At 34.2% G+C, this 21,951-nt stretch overlaps 1 protein-coding gene across 2 annotated transcripts in view; it reads left to right on the top strand.

Moving 5' to 3' along the window:
* The window catches only part of PDZRN4 (PDZ domain containing ring finger 4), a 320,204-nt gene that overhangs the window by 6,057 nt on the left and 292,196 nt on the right, over positions 1 to 21,951 (top strand). The window lies entirely within an intron of this gene.

Raw genomic sequence — 21,951 nt, 5'->3', positions numbered from 1 at the left:
ATTATTTCTTTTCTTTTTTTTTAAATTAAACTTAGAACAAAGTTTAGATCTTTATTTCTACGTTAAAAAAGAAAAAAAGTTGAATTTTGGGTAATTTAACCTAGGATAGGAGTAAACAGTATAGAAGAGCCAATAGTTTTCTATTTTGAAGACAAAGAGCTCATAACATTTAGGAAATAGCTGACTAGGCACTTTGGGCAAGAGAGAAGAGTTGCCTTGGCTGAAAAACCATAGTTTTTATCTGAAGAATTCTCTTATATCAAGATTTTCTCCTCCAGTGTGTAGCCAGAAAAGTACAGACTTACTTTCACTGATGCTATCCAGTTTGTCCTGACAGTTTGCCTAGTGGAAACATTTATATGCTGCAGTTTCTAAAGTTAGAATTTTTCTATTTCTACTTGTGTTTCTGCAGTATGATTTAAAGGGCAACATATTTTAAACAAAAATTTGTCCTGATTACTTTCTGCCTTATCTCTAAAGCATTTTGTTTTTTCTAGTTAAATGGAAAATGAATGCCTACATTTGATAAGGGTTGTGGGAGCTGAATACATATGTTCAATTAGCACAAATAATTATACACAACAGAAACATGTACTGGGGATTTAAAAACTAATTTGTTCTAGCTAGGTAACAATATTATGTATACTTCATTGATGTTGCATTAAAAAGAGGAAGAATTTGCCTTTTATATTGTTATATAGAACTTTTGTTAAAAATTTATTGATTTTGTTAATGTAAAGAGGTAATTTTATAAAAACTATTGTTAATAAATCAAGTGCATCTAGACATCTAATACTGTTACTAATATATGTCAAAATAACTTATTTAAATCATATAAGATAGAGATCAAAGAAATGAACCACAGAAATTTAAATTATAATTTATAACTAGCTGCAGTATTATTATTAGTTCCCCTTTATATGCATATATAAGCAGTTAATGACAACAGCTTAAAATTGCCTCAATGATAGAAATTTATCAATGTATCTTTTAATGCCAGAGTATACTGGTGATATACATATTTTTGTTGTAATTCTATAATAGATTCATATGACCACATTTGCAGATAAGAAATGAGTTAGGTGACCTACATATTTCTGGAATGTTGTCTGTTAAATAGAATGAAAAATTTTAGAAGGAAGATTATTAGAACTAAATCTCTGATATTTAATTTTCAGTGATGCCATCAGCTTTTTAAAGCAAATAGATATTTGTGTGACTTTAATATGTATATTTAAACAAGTAGCATGCTTGTTCTTGAGCATATAAATGTGTAAGAGATCCCTATGTACCAATTAGAAATATCTGATGCTTGTCAATTATTTTAGTTCATCTGCCATTATGGTACCAGTCAAATTTACACATTTTATAGTAATGGGAAACTGATAAGAAATACATTGATTATCTTAAAATGTCTTAAGGCAGAAAAACAGATTTTAAAATAGAGTAATTTTCATTTTTTGTGCTCAGTGATTTGTTTACTGAAATAATTTGATGGATTGTTTCTTTCAGTTTTTGAATTCCAAGTGGTCACGCTGATTTAAACCTGGTGCACCAAATAAATTTTTTAGCAAATCAAGTGCACCCTTAGTTCATATACTATGAAACTATCCATATGACTTAACTGTCACAGTCTGACACATTACTAAGTACTTTGAATTCAGCGATATGTGACTGAAATAAAAAATAGAAACTGTTACACCATTTATTTTTTACTTACAGTCAAGATATGCTAAAAATATTTTAGCACCTTAATTGATTAAAACACACATTATAACAGGTTTATGAATTGTTCTTATAAAATAAAAAATTCTTAAACCATTCAGTTGAAGGAGAAAGTAGAAACATTAAAAGTTTGGTTCTATTGATTAAAGAGATTTTACTAATTCTAATAAAAATATTAGATACGACAATTTTGCCAAAGTTTAGCAAAGACTAGCAGTGCCCCAAATGTTATTTTTAATATTCTGCATTCCACTAAAGCTAATCAAATAAATTCAAGAATCATAAAAGAAAAAAATCACAGTGATGAGGTAAATCTATGTCATATTTTTCACATAATACAAGGCAAATTCATTTTTGGAGTCATTTTCCATGAGCAATCATGTTTACCCATTTCTAGATATTTATACTTCTACATTTATCAAAATATGTGAGTGGATTCAGAAAAGAAATAGTTGTAATATGGTGTCAAAGTATCACTGGGGACCGAAAAGACAGAGGATATTGTCAAACATCACAATTCACATAGACCAGGAATTCATCAGAGTGCACATCCAAATTAAATCATTTTTTGCATGCTGTCTTTCACCCTTTCAAGACTCAAAGGAACCACAGAAGATCCTCGATACTATCAGATGCTTAGGCACAATTCTGTAAGAGGACAATACCATTACTGTGGTTATCACGTTAGGGTGCCTGAGCAGTATGTGGGAGGGAGCTGAAAATCAAAGTTCACTGCTGCTGTCAGCCACTATTCCTTTATTAGTAGTTCTGTGATGCTGATAGCAGGCCATACAATCATAACCCCTGAGTGGGAAAGTGAATAGAGGGTGGATAGTCAATCATACTTCATTCACTTTCTTTTGTCCACTCTTCCCCCTAGCTCCTAGTCAATGCTATGTGACAGGAAAGTCCACCCTTCTCTCAGCTTCTGGAGACCAGGGAGTCGGGGGAGAGGTCTATGAAGTCTACGAGAACAGTTTGAAGCAGAAAGCAGACTTTTTTGTTAGTGTATATATTAAAATTTCTTCTCTTTACCTTGAAATTCATGATGAAATATAGCACACAAGGCATTTTCATTGACTTCAGAAATAGTTCTCACGTTGAACAATGTCAGTGTGGCACTTTCTAGAAAGTGCTGCCTTTAGTACTAGCAGAAAGAACTTTCCAAATGCCATGTTTGAACAAGAACTTCTTAACTATTCCAGACTGCCAAATACACTTTCTTTTTTTCTGTAATGTTATGCCTTCTGTATTTTCTGTCCCTACTTTCTGTACTGCTGAAGTAAAAATCTTTGGTGGTTGTCATATGTATTTGCCTAAGGCTCCGCACAGTTCAGTCACAGCTGTTACTGCAGGAAATTTAAATGCAGATTGGAGCTGAACATTTAGGAATGCTGTTGAAGCAGATCTATAATGTGCTATCTCTCTATGTGCCTGATGGCACAGTGCACCTTACTGCCTCATAAAACAGCCACGTTGATTTGTGTATGTGTAGGAAGCATTTACAAGTTTTGTAGGTCTGTTTTTATGACAAATTGCTGTTTAATTCGAATACATCTCTTCAATAAAATACATCATTCCACATTTTGAAGTCTATTTTAGCAGTTCAGATAACATTGACTGAAAGACTTAAGAAAAAACTAAAATCAATCATGTTAGTGCAAGTAAAGAATTACATTGTAATGAGATTTGCAATTATTAAATGTTACTAAAATTGAATATAGTTTTAACATCACGATAGAGCTATCATTATATAATTGTATATTTTAATGCATCTTGAAAAGTACTGTGGTGCAGTGGGAAGTGCATGAATGCTGAAATAAAGGACATCTGGCTGGAAGTCCTGTCTTGCCTCTTAAAATGGAGGTGGCCTTGAGCAAGCCAGCTGTGCCTCAATTTCTATGTCATTCATAGTTACCGGACACATGAAGTTCCAGGCACAGGGCAGGTTTTTCCAACCCACTATTATGAGCCTGATGTGTCTCATTCAGCTTATGCCAGTAGTTTGTTCTCCAGAGCACAGACAGTAGAGGAACAGGTATTTTCCTTTCTTGGAGAATCCAGGTCACTCTCTCCCAGCTTTTAGTGATACCCATTTCCATAGACACTACAGTTTGGATGAGTAAATGTAGGAAGTTTTAACTTGTACATTTTCACATACTCACATGGAACTCTCAGATGTAAAAATGGCTGTGGGAGAAAGCTCTGAAACTATAGACTCATAATTTAATTGTTATTCAGCAACTACGTACAAATTGGTGATTTGTGCCAGACAGCATACTCTGTGTTATGGAAGTAAAGATCGATAAGATCAGTTCTCTGCCCTTAAGTGGCTCAGTGTAGGGATCCTGTTGTCTGTCTATACTAGGCAAAGCAAGCTTTTGTGTGAAGCTGCCCCTTCAATTGTTCCAGACATAAATAGACATCACCATCTTGTCTTAATGGAATGAGATGACAGGTTTAATCTAGTTTTCCTGTTCTCCCAGTAGTAGTTCAATTCATTTTGAGAAATCATGGCAAGGATTAGTAAAATAGTAGAATATGTGGATGTAAAACACCATCATGGTTTAAGGAAAGGGTACAGTCTCTGAACTTGAGTCTTGGCCTTGCATTTGTACCAAGTTATCTTGCAAAGATTTCTCAATTTTTCTAATTTTCAATTTCTTGCCTATAACAAGGACAAGAATAGTGAGTTCCTAGCTCTATCTAGATGATCATAGTATTTGCTACTCCATTTAGTTTCTATTATTAGTAAACATAGTTTTATTTTAGCTTACAAAAGAGGCTGGAAAAAGTGTTTAGTTTACGCCATTGAGTTTTAGTGTGTTTACCGCAGTTTTACCTATTTAAAAAGTATAACATAGGAACTTGAGTTGATATATTTTTTTTTAGTACTAAACTTCTGAGAAGGAAAACAGGACCACCACATCTGATTATGCAGTTTGCACCCTGCGTAGCTACATGTGGGAGCCTACATGTCAGAAGGTCTAACTATGGTTCCCATTCTCCTCATTATTCTGTGCTACATATCTCATCAGAGCACCTATAACATTATTTTTATGTGATTTTTTTTTAAGATATAATTGACATATAACATTATATTAGTTTCAGGTTTATGACATAATGAATTGATATATATATTGTGAAATGATCAGCACACTAAGTCTAGTTGACCTATAACTATATCATATATAGTTATAGAATTTTTGTTCTTGTGATAAGAACTTTCGAGATCTTTCTTAGCAACTTTCAAATACAAAATAGACTATTATAACTGTAGTCATCATGCTGTACATTATATCCCCATGATTTACTTTATACTGGATGTTTGTACCTCTTGACTCCCTTCACCCACTTGGCCCACCCCTCACACCCAGTCTCTGGCAACCAGCAATCTGTTTTCTGTATGTTTGAGCTTGGTTTTGTTTGTTTTTTAGATTCCACATGCAAGTGAGATAATACGGTATTTTCTTTGTCAGACTTATTTAATTTAACATAATGCCCTCAAGTTCTATCCCTGTTGTTACAAATGCATTATTTTCTATAGCTAAATAATTTTCCATTGTGTATATATATCACTTTTTCTGTCTTTCTTCATCTGTTATTAGACATTTAAGTTGTTTCCATATCTTGGCTACTATAAATAATGTGGCAATGAACATGGAGGTGTATATATTTTTTTGAGTTATAGTGTTTTCATTTTCTTTAGGTTAATACCCAGAAGTGGAATTGCTGGATCATATAGAAGTTCTAGTTTTAAATTTTTGAGGAACCTCCATACTATTTTCCATAGTGACTACACCAATTTACATTCTTACCAAAAGTGTGCAAGAGTTCCCTTTTCTCTACACCCTCTCCAGGATTTGTAATCTCTAGTCTTTTTTGATAATAGCCATTCTAATAGGTGTGAGTGATATCTCATTGTGGTTTTGTTATTCATTTCTCTGATAATTAGTGATTTTGAGCTTCTTTTTATGTATCTGTTGGCCATCTCTATGTCATCTTTGGCAAAATGTCTATTTAGATCCTCTGCCCATTTTTTAATTGGATTGCTTGTTGGTTTGTTTTTGCTATTGAGTTGTATGAGTTCTTTATATATTTTGCATATTAGCTCCTTATCAGGTGTCTAATTCGAAAATATTTTCTGTCATTCAATAGGTTGCCTTTTTATTTTATTGATGGTTTCCTGTGCAGAAGCTTTGTAGTTAGGTGTGGTCTCATTTATTTGTTTTTGCTTTTGCTGCCTTTGCTTTTGGTGTCAAGTCCAAAAAAATCATAGTGAAATTTTATGTCAGGGAGCTTACAGCCTATGTTTTCTTCTAAGAGTTTCATGGTATCAAGTCTTACATTCAAGTCTTTAATCCATTTTGAGCTGCATTTTTTGAGTAGTGGATGATAGGGGTCCAGTTTCATTCTTTTGCATGAGGCCGTCCAATTTCCCAGCACCATTTATTGAAGAGACTGTCCTTTCCCCATTGTATATATTGGTTCCTTTGTTGCAAATTAATTGACAATATATTCGTGTTTGGATTGATTTCTGTGCTATTGTGTTTCATTGATCTATGTGTCTCTTTTTATGCCAGTACCTAACAGTTTTGTAATATAGTTTGAAATCAAGGACTCTGATGCCTCCTGCTTTGTCCCTCTTTCTCAACATTGCTTTAGCTAGTTGGAGCCTTTTGTGGTCCATTCTAATTTTAGGATTGATTTTATATTTTTGTAAAAAATTATATTGGAGCTTTGATAGGGATTGCATTGAATCTGTGTATTGATTTAGGTGGTTTGGACATTTTAACAATATTAACTCTTTCAATACGTAAGCATGAAATATCTTTCCATTTATTTGTGTCTTCTTCAATTTCTTTTCTCAATGTCTTTTAGTTTTCAGTGTACAGGTATTTTACCTTTGGTTAAATTTTTTCCAAGGTATTTTTTGATGCAATTGTAAATGGGATGGTTTTATTAATTTCTCTTTCTGATAGTTCATTATTAGTGTATAGAAATGCAATAGATTTCTGCATAATAATTTTGTATCTTGCAACTCTACTGAAGTCATTCATTAATTCTAACAGTTTTGTAGTCGAGTCTTTAGGGTTTTGTATGTATAATATCGTGTTATCTACAGATAGTGACAGTTTTACTTCTTTTCCAATTTTGATGACTTTTATTTCTTTTTCTTGCCTAATTACTCTGTCTAGGAGTTCCAATACTATGTTGAATAAAAATGGCAAGAGTAGACATCTTTGCCTTGTTCCTGATCTTAGAGCAAAAGCTTTTAACTTTCGACCATTGAATATAATGTTAGCTATGGGCTTGTTATATGTGACCTTTATTATGTTGAGGTGTGTTCTCTCTATATCCACTTTGTTGAGAGTTTTTAACATTAATGGATGTTTAATTTTGTCAAATGCTTTTTTTGCAACTATTGAAATGATCATGATTTTTGCCCCTTTGTTAATGTACTATATCCCATTGTTTGATTTGCCAATGTTGAACATGTATCCTTAGAATAAATACCTATTGGCTATGGTATGATCCTTTTGATATATTGTTAAATTTAGTTTGCTAATATTTTGTTGAGGAATTTTATGTTCGTTTATCAAAAACACTGGCCTGTAATTTTCTCTTCTGATTTCCTTGTCTGCTTTTGGTATCAGGGTAATGCTAGCCTCATAAAATTAATTTGGAAGTGTTTCCTCCGCTTCTATTTTTTGGAAGAATTTGAGAAAGATTGATATTAATTCTTCTTTGACTATTTGGTAGAATACATCAGTGAAGCCATCTGATATTGAACTTTTCTTTGCTGGGAAGTTTTGATTAGTGATTCAATCTCCTTATTCATAATTGGTCTGTTCAGATTTTCTATTTCTTCATGTTTAAGTCTTACATTATGTTGTATGAGTATAGGAATTTATCTATTTCTTTTAGGTTATCTAATTTGTTGAAATATAATTGTTCATAAGTCTCTCATAAAACTTTTTATTTCTGTGCTTTCAGCTGTAATGTCCCTCTTTCATTTGTTTTTATTTGAGTTCTCGTTTTTCCTTGGTGAAGCTAGCTAAAGGTTTATCAATTTTGTTTATATTTTCATAGAACCAGCTCTTGGTTTCATTGATCTTTTTCATTGTCTTTCGGTCTCTATTTCACTTATGTATGTGCTGATTTTTATTATTTCCTTCCGTCCACTAACTTTGGGCTTTGTTTTTTCTTCTTTTTCTAGTTTCTTGAAGTGTAAAGGTAGGTTGTTTAAAATTTTTATTGTTTCTTGAGGAAGACATTTATCACTATGAATGAAATCCTTAAAACTTCTTTTTCGGCATCCCATTAGTTCTGGTATGTAGTATTTCCATTTTCATTTGTCTCAAGATATTTTTTGATTTCTCTTTTGATTTTTTTCATTAACACATTGGTTGTTTATTAGTATGGAGTTTAATTCCACATATGTGTGAATTTTCTGTTTGTATTTTTTTTTCTTGCAATTTACTTCTAGTTTCATACCATTGTGGTTTGAAATGGTGTTTGATATGATTGTAATCTTAAATCTGTTAAGACTTGTTTTTTTGGCCTAACATATGATATATCCTAGAGAATATTTTATATGCACTTGAGAAGAATGTGTATTCTGTTGCTTTTGGATAGAATGTTCTGCATTTCCTGTTAAGTCCATCTAGTCTAATATGCTATTTAAGGCCAATGTTTCCTTATTGATTTTCTGTATGAATGTTCTATCCATTATTGTAAGTGGGGTAGTACATACCCTCCTATTATTGCATTGCCATCCATTTCTCCCTTAAAGTCTGTTAATATTTGCATTATATATTTAGGTGCTCCTGTGTTGGGTGCATTAGTATTTATAAATGTTATATCCTCTGTTGGATTGGCCACTTTATCATTATGTATTGACCCTCTTTGTCTCTTATTATAGTCTTTGTTTTAACATCTATTTTGTCTGATGTAAGAATAGCTACCCCAGCTTTCCTTTTGTTTCAACTTGCATAGAATATCTTTTTCTATCCCTGAGTAGTTAGTCTGTGTGTGGCCTTATGTCTGAAATGAGTCCTTATAGCCGTGGTCCCCAACCTTTTTGGCACCAGCGACCGGTGCTCCAATGAGAATCTAATGCCTGATGATCTGAGATAGAGCTGAAGTGATGATGCTAGCACCAGGAAGTGGCTGCAAATACAGATGAAGCTTTGCTCACTCTCCCGCTGTTCACCTCCTTCTGTGTGGCCTGGTTCCTAACAGACCACGAACTGGTACTGGTCTGTGGCCCAGGAGAAGGGAACCCCTGTCTTATAGGCAGTATATAGATGGGTCTTGTTTTTGTTTTTGTTTTTGAATCCATTAAGCCACTATATGTCTTTTGACTAGAAAATTTAATCTTTTTACGTTTAAAGTAATTCTTGATAGGTATGCACTTATTGCCAATTTCTTAATTGTTTTCTGGCTGTTTTGTAGTTCTTCTCTTGCTCTCTTCCATTGTGGTTAGATGACTTTCTTTAATGGTATTCTTAGATTCCTTTCTCATTATCTTTTGTGTATATATTATAGCTTTTTGCTTTATGGTTACCATGAGCTTACATATAACAACTTATGTTTATAACAGTTAATTTTAAGTTTATAATAACTTAAATTTGTATGCTAAAGCTGTACATTTTTACTCTTACTCCCCGATGATTTTAAAACATAAGTGTCACATTTTATATATTATCTTTTTTATCTCCTAAGTTATTATTGTAGTTTTAGTTATTTTTACTACATTTGTCTTTTAACCTTTATACCAGCTTTACAAATGATTGACCCACTTCCTTTACTGTATATTTACCTTATCAGTGAGATTTATACTTTTATATATTTTCTTGTTACTAATTAACACCTTTTCAGCTTAAACAAGTTTCTTTAATATTTCTTGTAAGGCTGGTTTAGTGATGATAAACTCTTAGCTTTTGTTTATCTGAAAAACTCTCTCTCCTTCAATTCTGATTGGTAACTTTGCCAGGTAGAGTATTCTTGGTTGGAAGTTATTTTGCTTTCAGCACTTTGGATCTATTATACTATTCCCTTCTGGACTGCAGTTTCTGCTGAAAAATTCTGCTTATGGTCTTATGGGGGTTCCCTTATATGTAACAAATTGTTTTTTCTCTCTCTGCTTTAAATATTCTCTCCTCGTCTTTAACTTTTGACATTGTAATTGTAATGTGTGTTGGTGTAGGTCTCTTTAGGTTCATCTTTTCTCGAACTTTCTGGGCTTCCTGGATCTGGATGTCTGTTTCCCTTACCAGGTTAGGGAAATTTTCAGCCATTAATTCTTAAAGTAGATGTTCTGCCCTTTTCTCTGTCTCTTTTCCCTCTGGGATGCCTATAATGCACACATTAGTTTGGTTGATATTGTCCCATAAGTCCCATAAGCCATCTTCACTGGTCTTGACTGGTGGTTTCTCTGCCTTCTCTGACTTCATTAATCCTGTATTCTGCTTCATCCAATCTGCTTCTGAACCTTTCTATTGTATTTTTAAGTTCAGTTATTGTATTACTTAGCTCTATAACTTCTGTTTGTTATCTTCTTAGATTTTCTGTCTTTGTTGAAGTTTTCGCCGTGGTCATACATTCTTCTCTGGAGTTCGATGAGCATTTTTATGACCATTACTTTGAACTTTTTATCAGGTAAATTATCTCCTTTTCATTAAGATTTTTTGTGAGATTTTTATCTTGTTTTTTTCGTTTGTAACATAGTTCTTTTTTTTTTTAATTTTCCTTATCTATCTGTGTTGGTTTCTACATATTAGATGAAACAGCCACTTCTCCCAGTCTTGACAGTTTGGCCTAGTGTAGGAAGTGAACATTATTATTCAACCGTGCCCTGGCTCTTAATCATCTCTCAAGCATTTGTGACTGTCCAGACAGCCTATTTTATTGTTAATTACTTCAGGTAGTTGAGGGTATGCCACGACCTGTCCTGTCAATATCTCAAAGGGGATCTCAGTCGAATGTAGATTCAGATTGATTGGAAGCCAGATCCTCAGGTAGCAGCCTTGAAAGTATGCAAATATTATATGGTCCTGTGGGACAGCAAGTATAAGGCCTGCTGATCACCAGAGCCAGGAAATCTAGAGGTCTTCCCTGAGTGGCAGTTGTGAAAATCAGGGCTCCAGATAAATGTATAAGTTATTTTCTGGGAGATACTGGTAAGCTGTAGTATGGCAGAGAGACAGCATGAAGATGGCATCCCCTGGCCTGTGTTCCCTGAGAGCACTTCCATAGCCTCTAAATGCATTCCAAAGCTGAAGCCTACCCCTAGAGCTGAAGCTCTAGGACAAGCAAGTAGCCCTCTTTCACAGAAAGGCTGGAGATGTGTTTCAGTCTGCAGTCTGTGCGGTGCCTTGGGGGTTGTAGGCTGCCAAAAACTATCTCTTGGATTGTTAAGGTCCCATGGAACCCGGGAGTATGAGCCCCGCTGGGCCACCAAGGCAACCGATCAAAGGGTATCCCCTGGACAGCAGACACAAAAACCAGGGCACCAGATGTAAAAACTGGGGCACAGACACGTACAAGAGCTCCCATCCAAGAGATACTGGTGCTCTGGGGCACTGCAGAGGGAGAACAGAAGATAATGCCTGGCCTCCAAGGTCTTAGAAAGTAGTCCTTAGATGTGTGTTTAATTAGAAGCCTGCCCTTCAGGCTGCAGCTACGCTGATAAGCTAATTGGTCTCTTTCACAGACAGACTGAGCTCCTGGGTCTGTTGACTCATGCTGGGCCTGAGAATGGTATATGTTTAAGAACTCTTTCTCCATTGGTTACAGTCCTTTGGGACTCAGGAGCATAAGCCTCACAGGCCATAAAAACCAGGCCAGAAAGAGGTGTCCTCTGTCAGCAGCTGCAAAAATCAGAGTACCAGACAAGGATGTAAGATCCTTTCTGGAAGATACTGGTGAGCTGGAGGGAGGCAGAGGGAGAGTGTGAAGATTTTACTCACTGACTTCTTTTCCCTGAGAGCACCTCCATAATCCCCTGTAAGTATGCAAGTATGCCAAACCAGAAGCCTGCCCCTTAGGCCAAAGCTCCTGGACAAGTAACTAGGCATCTTTCTCAGAAAGGCCAGAGGTGCGTTTCACTCTCCTCTCTGTACAGTGCCCTGGCGGTAGTAGTCTGCCAAGAACTATCTCTTGGATTTTTATAGTCCCATGGGACCCAGGAACACAAGTCTGCCTGGCCACCAAAGGCCATCAGGGGCATACCCTACATAGCAGTTATAGAAACTGAGTCACCAGATGTAAAAACCAGGACAGCAGATGTGTGTAAAAGCTCCCCTCCAGGAAATACTGGTGCTTCGGAGTGTGGCAGAGGATGAATGTGAAGATGGTAGCTTCTGAAAAATGAAAAAAATGAAAAAAGAATATAGAAAAAGAAGAGAAAAGGGGGAATAAAAGAGAGACAAATAGGAAAAAAAAAAAGAGAGAGAGAGAAAGATGGTGCCCACTTGATTCAGCAAGGCAGAGGAGGAGCACAAAAGATGACACCTGCCTACTGGAGCATAATAAAGATAGCAAACTCTGGAAAGGAAAAAGTAAAAGATAGTGCCTGCCAGCTTTAGAGAAGCAAAGGGAGAGCAGGACGATGGCACTTGTCTGCTTTCATCCCTGGAGGGCATCCCAGCAGGCCTCTGCCCCTCAGACACACTTCAGCAAATATGCCACTTCCACATAAAGTCTGGGCACTATTCAATTGGCTGCCCTGCACTAGGCCCTGGGGTGTGCCAATCTGCGTGCTAGCCTTTTAAAAGACATTTCTTAGCCACAGCCCTGCAGATCTCATGAGCATGAGCCACTGTGGTCTTCAAAGCCAGGTATTTTGGGGGTGAGTCTCTCAGGTGCCTGAGCTGGGGGACAAACCTTTCACAGCTCAAAGGAGAAACTCCAGGTTTTGAGTTCCCTCCCAACTGTGGGTTGTCTCACTGAGGACAGGGCTTATGGCATGACTGTGTCTCAGCCTTTCCTACCTGCTTCGATGTCGTCCCCCTTTCATTTGCCTTGGGAAGTGCTCACTCTACTATTCTTTAGTTTTTAGTTTAGTTTTTTTTATTTTTTATTTTTTTTAAAGAGGAAATTGTTCCATATGTAGATTTGGTGTGCCTGTAGGAGGAGGCAAGTTCAGGATCTTCCTACATTGAACTTTCCTATAACATTATTGAGAGTTATTTTAAAATGAGATCTAGAATTGATTTTAGGTAAAATTTCAAAGTAGGCCACGTCTTGCTGTTTTCGCCTTCTTTTTTTCCTTCAACCATCATAGCCATCTGGCATCCTTTTTGTCACATTTTTGTTTTCCTGCAGTATTTGTCTTTAGGAAAGAATGTCTTAAAAGTCACTTATACCACTAGATATTTGAATAATAAAAGTTTGCCCCACTCTGGGTCTCTGAACTTTAACTGGAGATAGGGCATTAATGATTCTCAAGCTTTTATCTTTTTCTCCTTGACGAGCACAGTAGCTTCTTGAGTAAACGTTCCCTTCACCCAGTCTCTATCGTTTACAACTCAACTTGCCTGTGACTGTCAGGGTTGTCATTATTTTTATCTTCATTTTTTTCCTTTTCTTAAGGTCCTTCATTTGCATTCTGCTGTCAGGGTAAATTTATTAGTGAAGCAAAAATAGATCTTCAAAACTTTTCTTCTTTTTTTTTTTTTTCAGTTTTCCCCTTCAGACTCTCTACTGTAATGACATGAAACTCCCCTCCCTCCTTTCTTATCTTTATACCTCTCTACCTTTTGTTTTTACCTGGAGTTCTCACCCCACTCCAACCCCCACATCTATTCTTTAACTGGCAAGTTTCTGAGAATCGCCAAAACTCCTCCATTCCCCCTGGAGCCCTTCAAATCTACCAAGGGGGAATTATTTTCTTATCTCTGTTTCTAGTAGGTTTTTATCCCTTTCACTTTCATATGCTATGCTATATATCTTTGGTTTTCTTCTCTCTCCACAAATGTATAGGTTCCTTAAAAGTGATTTAGAATTTTATTGAACTTAATAGCTCCAGCTCCCTTCCTGCTCTTAGCATTGTGCCTGGCAAACTACAGGCATTCTGTTAATTTTCTTTGACTGATAGAATAAATGAATGGATAGACAGAACTTGAGCTCAAAATTTTAGGCATTATGATCTAAATGTAAGGGTTTTTCTTTCAAGGCCCAGGTGGGCAGTCCCTGAAGGCTATCCCTGTTAAATCCTATTCTTTCTCTTTGCATCTTTATCACAAGGTCGTTCAGAAGTTGAAAGACTTACTGTTTAAGTTTCAAAATCTCTAAGATCTAGCTATTATAGATTGTAGTAATTGTATTTCTCTGGACTTTTTCTTCTAGCCTGTAAATAAGAAGGAACCCAAGTCTACAATACAATGTTTCACATTCTGTTTACGTAAATTCTTGAGTTGTATTTGAAGACATGTGTGTTTGCCTTTGCCCTGATGCATATTTTTCGTTATTGAACTTGAACACTTGTACAGCAGACTGAATTCACATGCTTGCCTGCAAAGCAGATTTGCAGAAAATGGCACTGGATGGAACATGGAATTGAACAAAAACATGATTAGCCACAGAGGAACTGAAAAGATGAAAGATGTTTTCAATGTGTCCAAGCCTTGTAAATGATTTGGTGAGAAGACAGAGTTAGAAGCTTCCTAGAGCACTGAGGAGTGGCCAGGGAGACTCTTTGAAGTTCTCATGGTGAGAGCTGCTTGGAATAATTAACAGTAGTCCCCCAGCTGTGAGGAATTCTGAGGAAATTTAAGGAATAACTCACTAAGTTTGTTGCTTGGAATTTTTTAAGGCAAGTTTCAGAAGGTTGTGCTTTTGTGGAATACGTGCTGTTGTATTTCTAGTACGTTCTAGTGTTTCTACTGAGATAAATGGAAACTAGTCCATTATTTTCTAAAATGTTGTTGTTCCCACTCCCTTGAGAAAGCATCACAAAGGAGAAAAGGGCAGCTGAAATGTGGGTGGATTTGGTGCCTGATCTTCTTAACCCTATGAATTACTGTGGCCACATCACAGTCCAATTCTTTATGAGCAATACCTTTAATAAGCTTCCCTCTTCTTTTAAAAGTAGTTAATAGTGTTCTTAAGAAGAAGTTTATCACTCTTTTTATAATCAACATCTTGGATGATTCGTTATTATCTTCAAATAAAAAATGTCCCAAAGAATAGATATTATTCATTATATAGTTTAAAATATTTTAAGCAGTTCTATATTGCTGTAAAAGGTATAAGAATGTCTTCATAAGAATAGATGAGCAATTGACTGTATTGTTCACTTAAATGGAAATAATTATTTTTTATAATATAAATTAGGATAAAATTTGGCTCTGAATAACTAGAAAATATATAATTAAAATATTTAATGTATTTTATGTAAAATTAAGTAAGTCGATATTTTATTCAAATAATATATCATATTGAAGTAAAAAGAAACAGTATAGCTTATGAAATTATATTTGGAAAAGAAATCATTAATAATAGTGTTAGTCATATAAAAGATAATCTGTTTTCTACTTTCTGTTTCTATGAGTTTGATGGGGTTTTTTTTCTTTTTTTTTTTTGTTCTAAAAATAAGTGATACCATGCAGTATTTGTCACAGCATAATGCTCTCTAGGTTCATCTATGTTGTCTCAAATGGCAAGATTTCCTTCTTCTCATGGCTGAATAATATTCCATTATATGTACGCACACACACACAGCACATCTTCTTTATGTAGTCATTCATTGATGGATACTTCGATTTTTCTTGGCTATTGTGATTATTGCTGTAATGAACATGGGAGTGCAGATATCTCTTCGATATCCTGTTTGCATTTCCTTTGGATATATATCTAGAAATGGAATTGTTGGATCACATGGTAGTTCTATTTTCAATTTTTTCAGGAACTTTCATATTGTTTGCCATAGTGGCTGCACCGGTTTATATTCCCACCAATAGTAGACAAGGGTTCCTTTTTCTCCACATCCTCACCAACACTTTTTATCTCTTATTCTTTTGATGATGGCCATTCTAACAGTTGTGAGATGATAGCTCATTGTGGTTTTGATTTGCATTTCCCTGATGATTAATTATGTTGTGTACCTTTTCATTTACCTGTTGGTCATTTGGACATCTTCTTTAGAAAAATGTCTCATTAGTTCTTTTGCCCTTTTTAAATCAGATTGTTTGCTGCTTTTTGCTTTTTTGAGTTGTATAAGTTTTTTTTACATATTTTGATGTTAACCTATTTTCATATATGTCATTTGTAAATATATTTTCCAGTTTCATAGGTTGTCTTTTTTTTTGATGGTTTCCTTTGCTATGCAGAAAGTTTTTAGTTTGATATAGTCCCACTTGTTTATTTTTGCAGTTGTTGCCTTTGCTTTTGGTGTCAAGTCCAAAAACTCATGGCCAAGAATGATGTCAAGGAGCATACCTCCTATTTTTTTTCCAGTTTTTGTGGATTTAGGTCTTAAATGCAGGTCTTTTAAACATTTTGAGCTGATTTTTGTGAGTGGTGGATGGTAAGGGACCAGTTTCATTCTTTTGTATGTGGCTGTTCTGATTTCCCAGAACCATTTATGGAAGAGACTGTCCTTTCCCCATTGTATGTTCTTGACTCCTTTGTCATAATTCATTGACCATATAAACATGTGTGGGTTTATTTCTGGGCTCTTCATTCTATTCTGTTGAGTTATGTGTCTTTTTTTTTTATGCCAATATCATACTATTTTGATTACTATAACTTTATAATATAGTTTGAAATTAGGAAAGGTGATGCTTCTAGCTTGGTTCTTTTTTCTCAAGGTTGCTTTTGCTATTTAGAAGTCTTTTCTGGTTATATACAAATTTTAGGATTGATTTTTCTATTTCTGTGAAAAAAGCCATTGGAATTTTGAGAGGGAATGCATCAAATCTGTAGATTGCTTTGTGTAGTGGGTCATTTTAATGATATAAATTCTTCCAAGCTATAACCTCAGAAAATATCATTCCATTTATTTATGTCTTATTCAGTGTCTTTTATCAATGTATTATAGTTTTCAGTGTATATATCTTTCACCTCCACAATTAAATTTATGCCTAGATATTTAATTTTTTTTTATGCAGTCATAAATGGGATTTTTCTCTTAATTTCTCTTTCTGATAGTTTTATATAGAAATGCAAGCAATTTTTATATGTTGATTTCGGGGTGAGGGAAATAGGGAGAGGTTGCTAAAAGAGACAAATTTTCATTTATAAGATGAATAAGGTCCCAGGATCTAAAGTGAAACATGGCTATAGTTGATAATACTGTATTAGCTCATTGAAATTTGCTAGGAGAGAACTTAAATTCCACTCCCTAAATAAACAAATAAATAAATAAATAAAATAAGTTGATGGATGTATTAAGTAGATAAGAATTTGTTCACAACGTATACATATATCAAATCACAGTGTGCAGTTCTAATATCTTACTGTTTGTCAATTATACTTCAAAAAAGCTGAAAAAAAGTTTTCACAGTGAAATTTACAACACACAAGATTTATTAAGTAAATAAAAACATGTTTAAATGACAATAAGCTTTTGTTGCTAGAGGTAAAAAGACCTCTAGTACATAAATAGCTAAGAATCAAGACAGGAAAATAGATATTATATATCCAAGAGGGTTTTGTGCTGAGTGGAGTAAGTCAGACAGAGAAAGACAAAGGCCATATGATTTTACTTATATGTCGAATCTAAATAACAAAACGAGCAAACAAAACGGAAACAAATTCATAGATACAGAGAACATTTTGATGATTGCCAGATGGGAGGGATGTTGTGGCGGTGAAAAGGGGGAAGGGATTAAGAAGTACAAATTGGTAGTTATAAAATAGTCACAATGATGTAAAATACAGCATAAGGAATATAGTCAATAAAATTGTAATAACTATGTATAGTGTCAGATGCATACTAGATTTATCAGGGTGATCACTTTGTAAAATATATAAATGTCTAAGCACCATATTTTACACCAGAAACTGACATAATATTGTATGCCAACTGTAATTGAAAAAGTTTTTTTAAATATTAAAAAATCCAAAACAGAAGAACACATGTTGAAAGACTGGCACAGAGGTGCTATCAAAAAGACTTTCCTGGTATTATGGTGGCCTGAAGCTTTAAGAATTGGATTAAGAGGGAAGAGAGGATGGAGCGGGGCTTTCCAACTTTAGGAAGAATGCTATGAGTCACGTGAAAAGGCAGGACTGACTGTTTACTTGGTAGCCATTTTGGCTGATTATCATAATGAAAAAATAATAACTAATACATATCGATTACTGTAAGCCAAACACTCCTTAGGTGTTATATAGGTACTAACTTGTTTTATCTCCATGGAAACTCTGAGATTGATGTTGTAAGTATTAGTAGTATCCCTGTTTCACAGATGAGAAAACTGAGGCACAGAGAAAGCAAGCAATTTGTCAAGGTCACAGAGTAAGAGTTCTTGGATCTGTGACCTTCACCATCATTTGATACACTACCTGTTATTAAGAGTTATATATAGGTGATTCAAGGCAGATACTGTATGAGAAGTTAAATTTGATGAAATTAATGAAGACTTTTTATTTTTCGCTAAGGAGATAGGTTTTTATTTTATAGGAAATAAGGAGTCTGATCATTTTTGAGCAGAAGAATGACATGGGTAAAACAATGATTAAACAATTAATTTAAAAAATAGCCTTCACTAGGATGTAGAAATAGATTGAAAAGTGAATGTACCTGAGACAGAGAGGCTAGTGGATGAGTACCAAAGTTGTCCATACATGTGAAAATGAGGAACTGTAGCAAATATAATAGAAAACTGCCTGAGAGTAGTGACAGCCTCTTACTTTATTCATCATACTTATCTTGAATGTTTTCCCTTATCTTCACTTTCCTACGGTATGCTCATCTTAAATCAAAAATGGTGCTTGGTGCTTATGTTTAAGTAAATTTTTACAGGAGAATCACAAATCATGTGTCTAGTGTAATGCATGATCATAAAGTGAAGTCACCCACATAGAAACAGATCATTACAAGCACCCCAGGAGTCTTCTGTATGCCCCTGTTTCATCATCACCTTCCTCCAAGTTTTGCCTATGTTTAAATTTTGTACAAATAGAACCACACAATATGTATTATTTAGAATATGGCTTCTTTTATTTAACATTGTATTGGCGAAATTCACTGATGTTGTATCTAACTGTAGTTTGTTCATTCTCATAGCTCTGTGACTGTGCACTATATCATAATTTAGTTACCATGAGTGGCATTGCTAATTCTAGATTATTATAATAACAGTGCTCTGAACATTCTCGTATGCATCTTTTGGTGAATATATGAATGTGTTTCTTCCCCCCTTCCCCCCATTCACACACACTCCTAGGAGTATATTTGTACATCCCAGAATCATAGGATATGTACATGTTCAGCTTCAGTGATAGCTGCCAAACAGATTAAAGTAGTTGTAGCAATTTAAATTCTTACCAGTAGTGTCAGAGTTCTAATTACTGCACATACTTGTAAAGATGTGGTATTGTGTGTCTTTTCAATTTAAGCCAAGAAGTAAGTGGTGTACACACAGTTCCTTGATATCTAGTGAAGTTAAAGAAGTTTATGTGTTTATTGGCCATTTCAGTGTCCTTTTTTGTGAAGTACCTGTTCACACCACGGTGAATGCAGAAATCCTTTTCCTGCATTTCCACACTGCCTGGCAAAGTTTGATGGATGAATTAATACATACAAGACTACAAAGATAAAGCAAAGCTAGCATTGCTATTAAAAATCTATGCTCGATAACTGTGAGGTGTGCAATAAGTATGTACTAAATAGATGAAAAAAGTTTTGTAAGTTTGTTTTAAACATATATCTATCACAAAGCAATTATACCCTTCCTATCTTACCCAGTGTTTTCTAGAAGTAATTTTCTTTTGACATCACATTTGATCATCTTGGCATACAATTTTTAATGTTACTGTTTTTGTAGGGCCAGTCTTATGCTGTATATATCCCTTCACAATTCTTTGTTACAGTGTCAAAAAGATTAATGTGCTCCCTAAATAAGTACTTTTGGCCTAGATACACTGTGTTACAAACCCTTTCACCTTACTGAGTGTGTGGGTGTTATTTTTTCAGAAGCATAACTCTTTCCATTAGATAAGAATGATCAAAGAAAAATTATTTGCTTTTTTCCTTGCCCAAGCTTTCACTCAGAGATTTTATATATATATATAAAGAACTTTAAAATGCATATTTCTTCTTAGAGAGGTATAATTTTTCTTTGGTTCACATTAGAATTCCAGTAATTTCAGGTTCAAAATTAAGTCATTGAAGCATACTAAGTCAGCCCTAAGATAAAAATAGATTACCAAGCATACTCATGGTGAGAGAGTGTCTTATAGCTGAATTGATTGGCTGAAAATTGTTATGTAAGTAAATAGTTGAAAAATAAGTTTCATATGAAAGTAAAAAAAGCCGAATACCATAATAATATTTTATATAACTAAACATTTTATAATATGGAATCATGAGTTATAAAATTATTGGACTAATTCATGCATGTATGTCTGATGCAGTGAGAACATAAATATATCTCAATATATAATATACATTATGTGTCAAATGGCCATTTACTTTCATCATAATGGAACACTAATGATTTTAAATTAATAATAGCTCTAACATTTATGGAGTCCTTATTGCATATAAACATGCTAAAAACTACATGTAATAAATGAATTGGTGCAATTAAAGGATAGCAGTGAATAACAACTTAATCATGACAAGATTCAGTTTTATCCTAATCGACTTTTTTTATGCCCAAGAAGAAAATATGAGTTGGTTTTTTTGGAGGGGTAGTAACCATGAACTGACATGTAATGAAGACCTGTGAAGCTGATGGTTCTAACAATACTTTAAGCTATGAAGTAAAGTTAAAGTTATTACAGTATTGACCAAGTTTACAGCTTTCCAAAAAATCAAGGAAATGAAGTTATCCTTATCCCTTGTAGTATTTAGAGTTAATAAGTTTCATTGTTAAAAGATTCCAAAACACTTAGAGTAGGTTATAGATAGTTTTATTCTTAGCTCTAAATGTTCTGTCTTTTGCCAGTTTGAAGCTTTATGTATATTAATTGAGATTCCACTGTTTCCTCTATTCCCAGGATCCAACTGTTAAATCTCAGGATTCATAATGTATTGGAAATGTCTAAACTACTAAAATAAAGGTCTTTATGTGTAAGCTTTACAATAAAGACTTGACTATTTAAACGAAGGGAAAATTTTAAATCCAATTCCAGGAGTAACTTGAAGAAGAGAGTTTTCTGTTTTGAGAATAGGAATCCCAAATTTTAATATTTCTGATGTCTTTCCATGTGAAACTTTCTAACTAAAGAAACCTTCATCCCAATCTATGTAGTTTCATCATTTTTTTCCTAAGATTTTTACTATACATGTCAGTAATATTTGTTTGCATCAGTTCAGGGATTTAGCTACTGATCTTTGTTACTTATTTAAACAGTAGCAGCTGATGAAACTTCACCTTTTAGAATTGTCACAACCTAAAATATTTGCTTTTTAATGTTAATCTTTGACCATAATCAAATTGGTTCTTGACATGGAGCGGGGCTTTGTAAAAAAAAAACTAAGAATATGTGAATTTTTTTGTTTGTTTAATAAAAGCCTGAACCTCAGATCTCTAGGAAATATGCAGTCTTTTTTCGTCTTTGAAAAAAATTCAGTAGTAAGATTCTTATTGTTCATTCTCTGGAAAAGAGTCCATATTAAGGAAAGAAAGTGGAGGTGGTTAATTTTTACCAATATTTTTTTTCTTATTCTTTGTGAGTTTTGTTGTTAGGGAATAAAACATATTTTCCAGAAAGTTTACATGTACAAGATAATGAATTCTTGACCTTTATATTTTTCACGTTCTGGGAATTTAAAAGTGTGCAGATTAAGTTTCATGAAAATAAGAAAGTGTGTAAACCTTGCAAATTTCTCCAAGTATGTGCATTTGTGCACGCATGCATGTGTATAAATGTTTCCTCTCTCTTTGCCAAGTTAGAAAGTAATGTGTCAGCACTTTGATTCATTATAAGGATAATTTTTTTATCCTTATTTTGGAAAGAGCTTCTGGGGTACAGATGTGGCTAAGGTAATGAACCATGAGAAGTGGTTTATTTTCGAGTGAAAAAGAACTAAAAAAAATTAACATT

The sequence above is a fragment of the Pteropus medius genome, unplaced genomic scaffold (assembly GCF_902729225.1).
Source record: "Pteropus medius unplaced genomic scaffold, Ma_sr-lr_union100, whole genome shotgun sequence".
NCBI classification, from domain to species: Eukaryota; Metazoa; Chordata; class Mammalia; order Chiroptera; family Pteropodidae; genus Pteropus; species Pteropus medius.
This window is presented reverse-complemented; position numbering and strand designations above follow the sequence as displayed.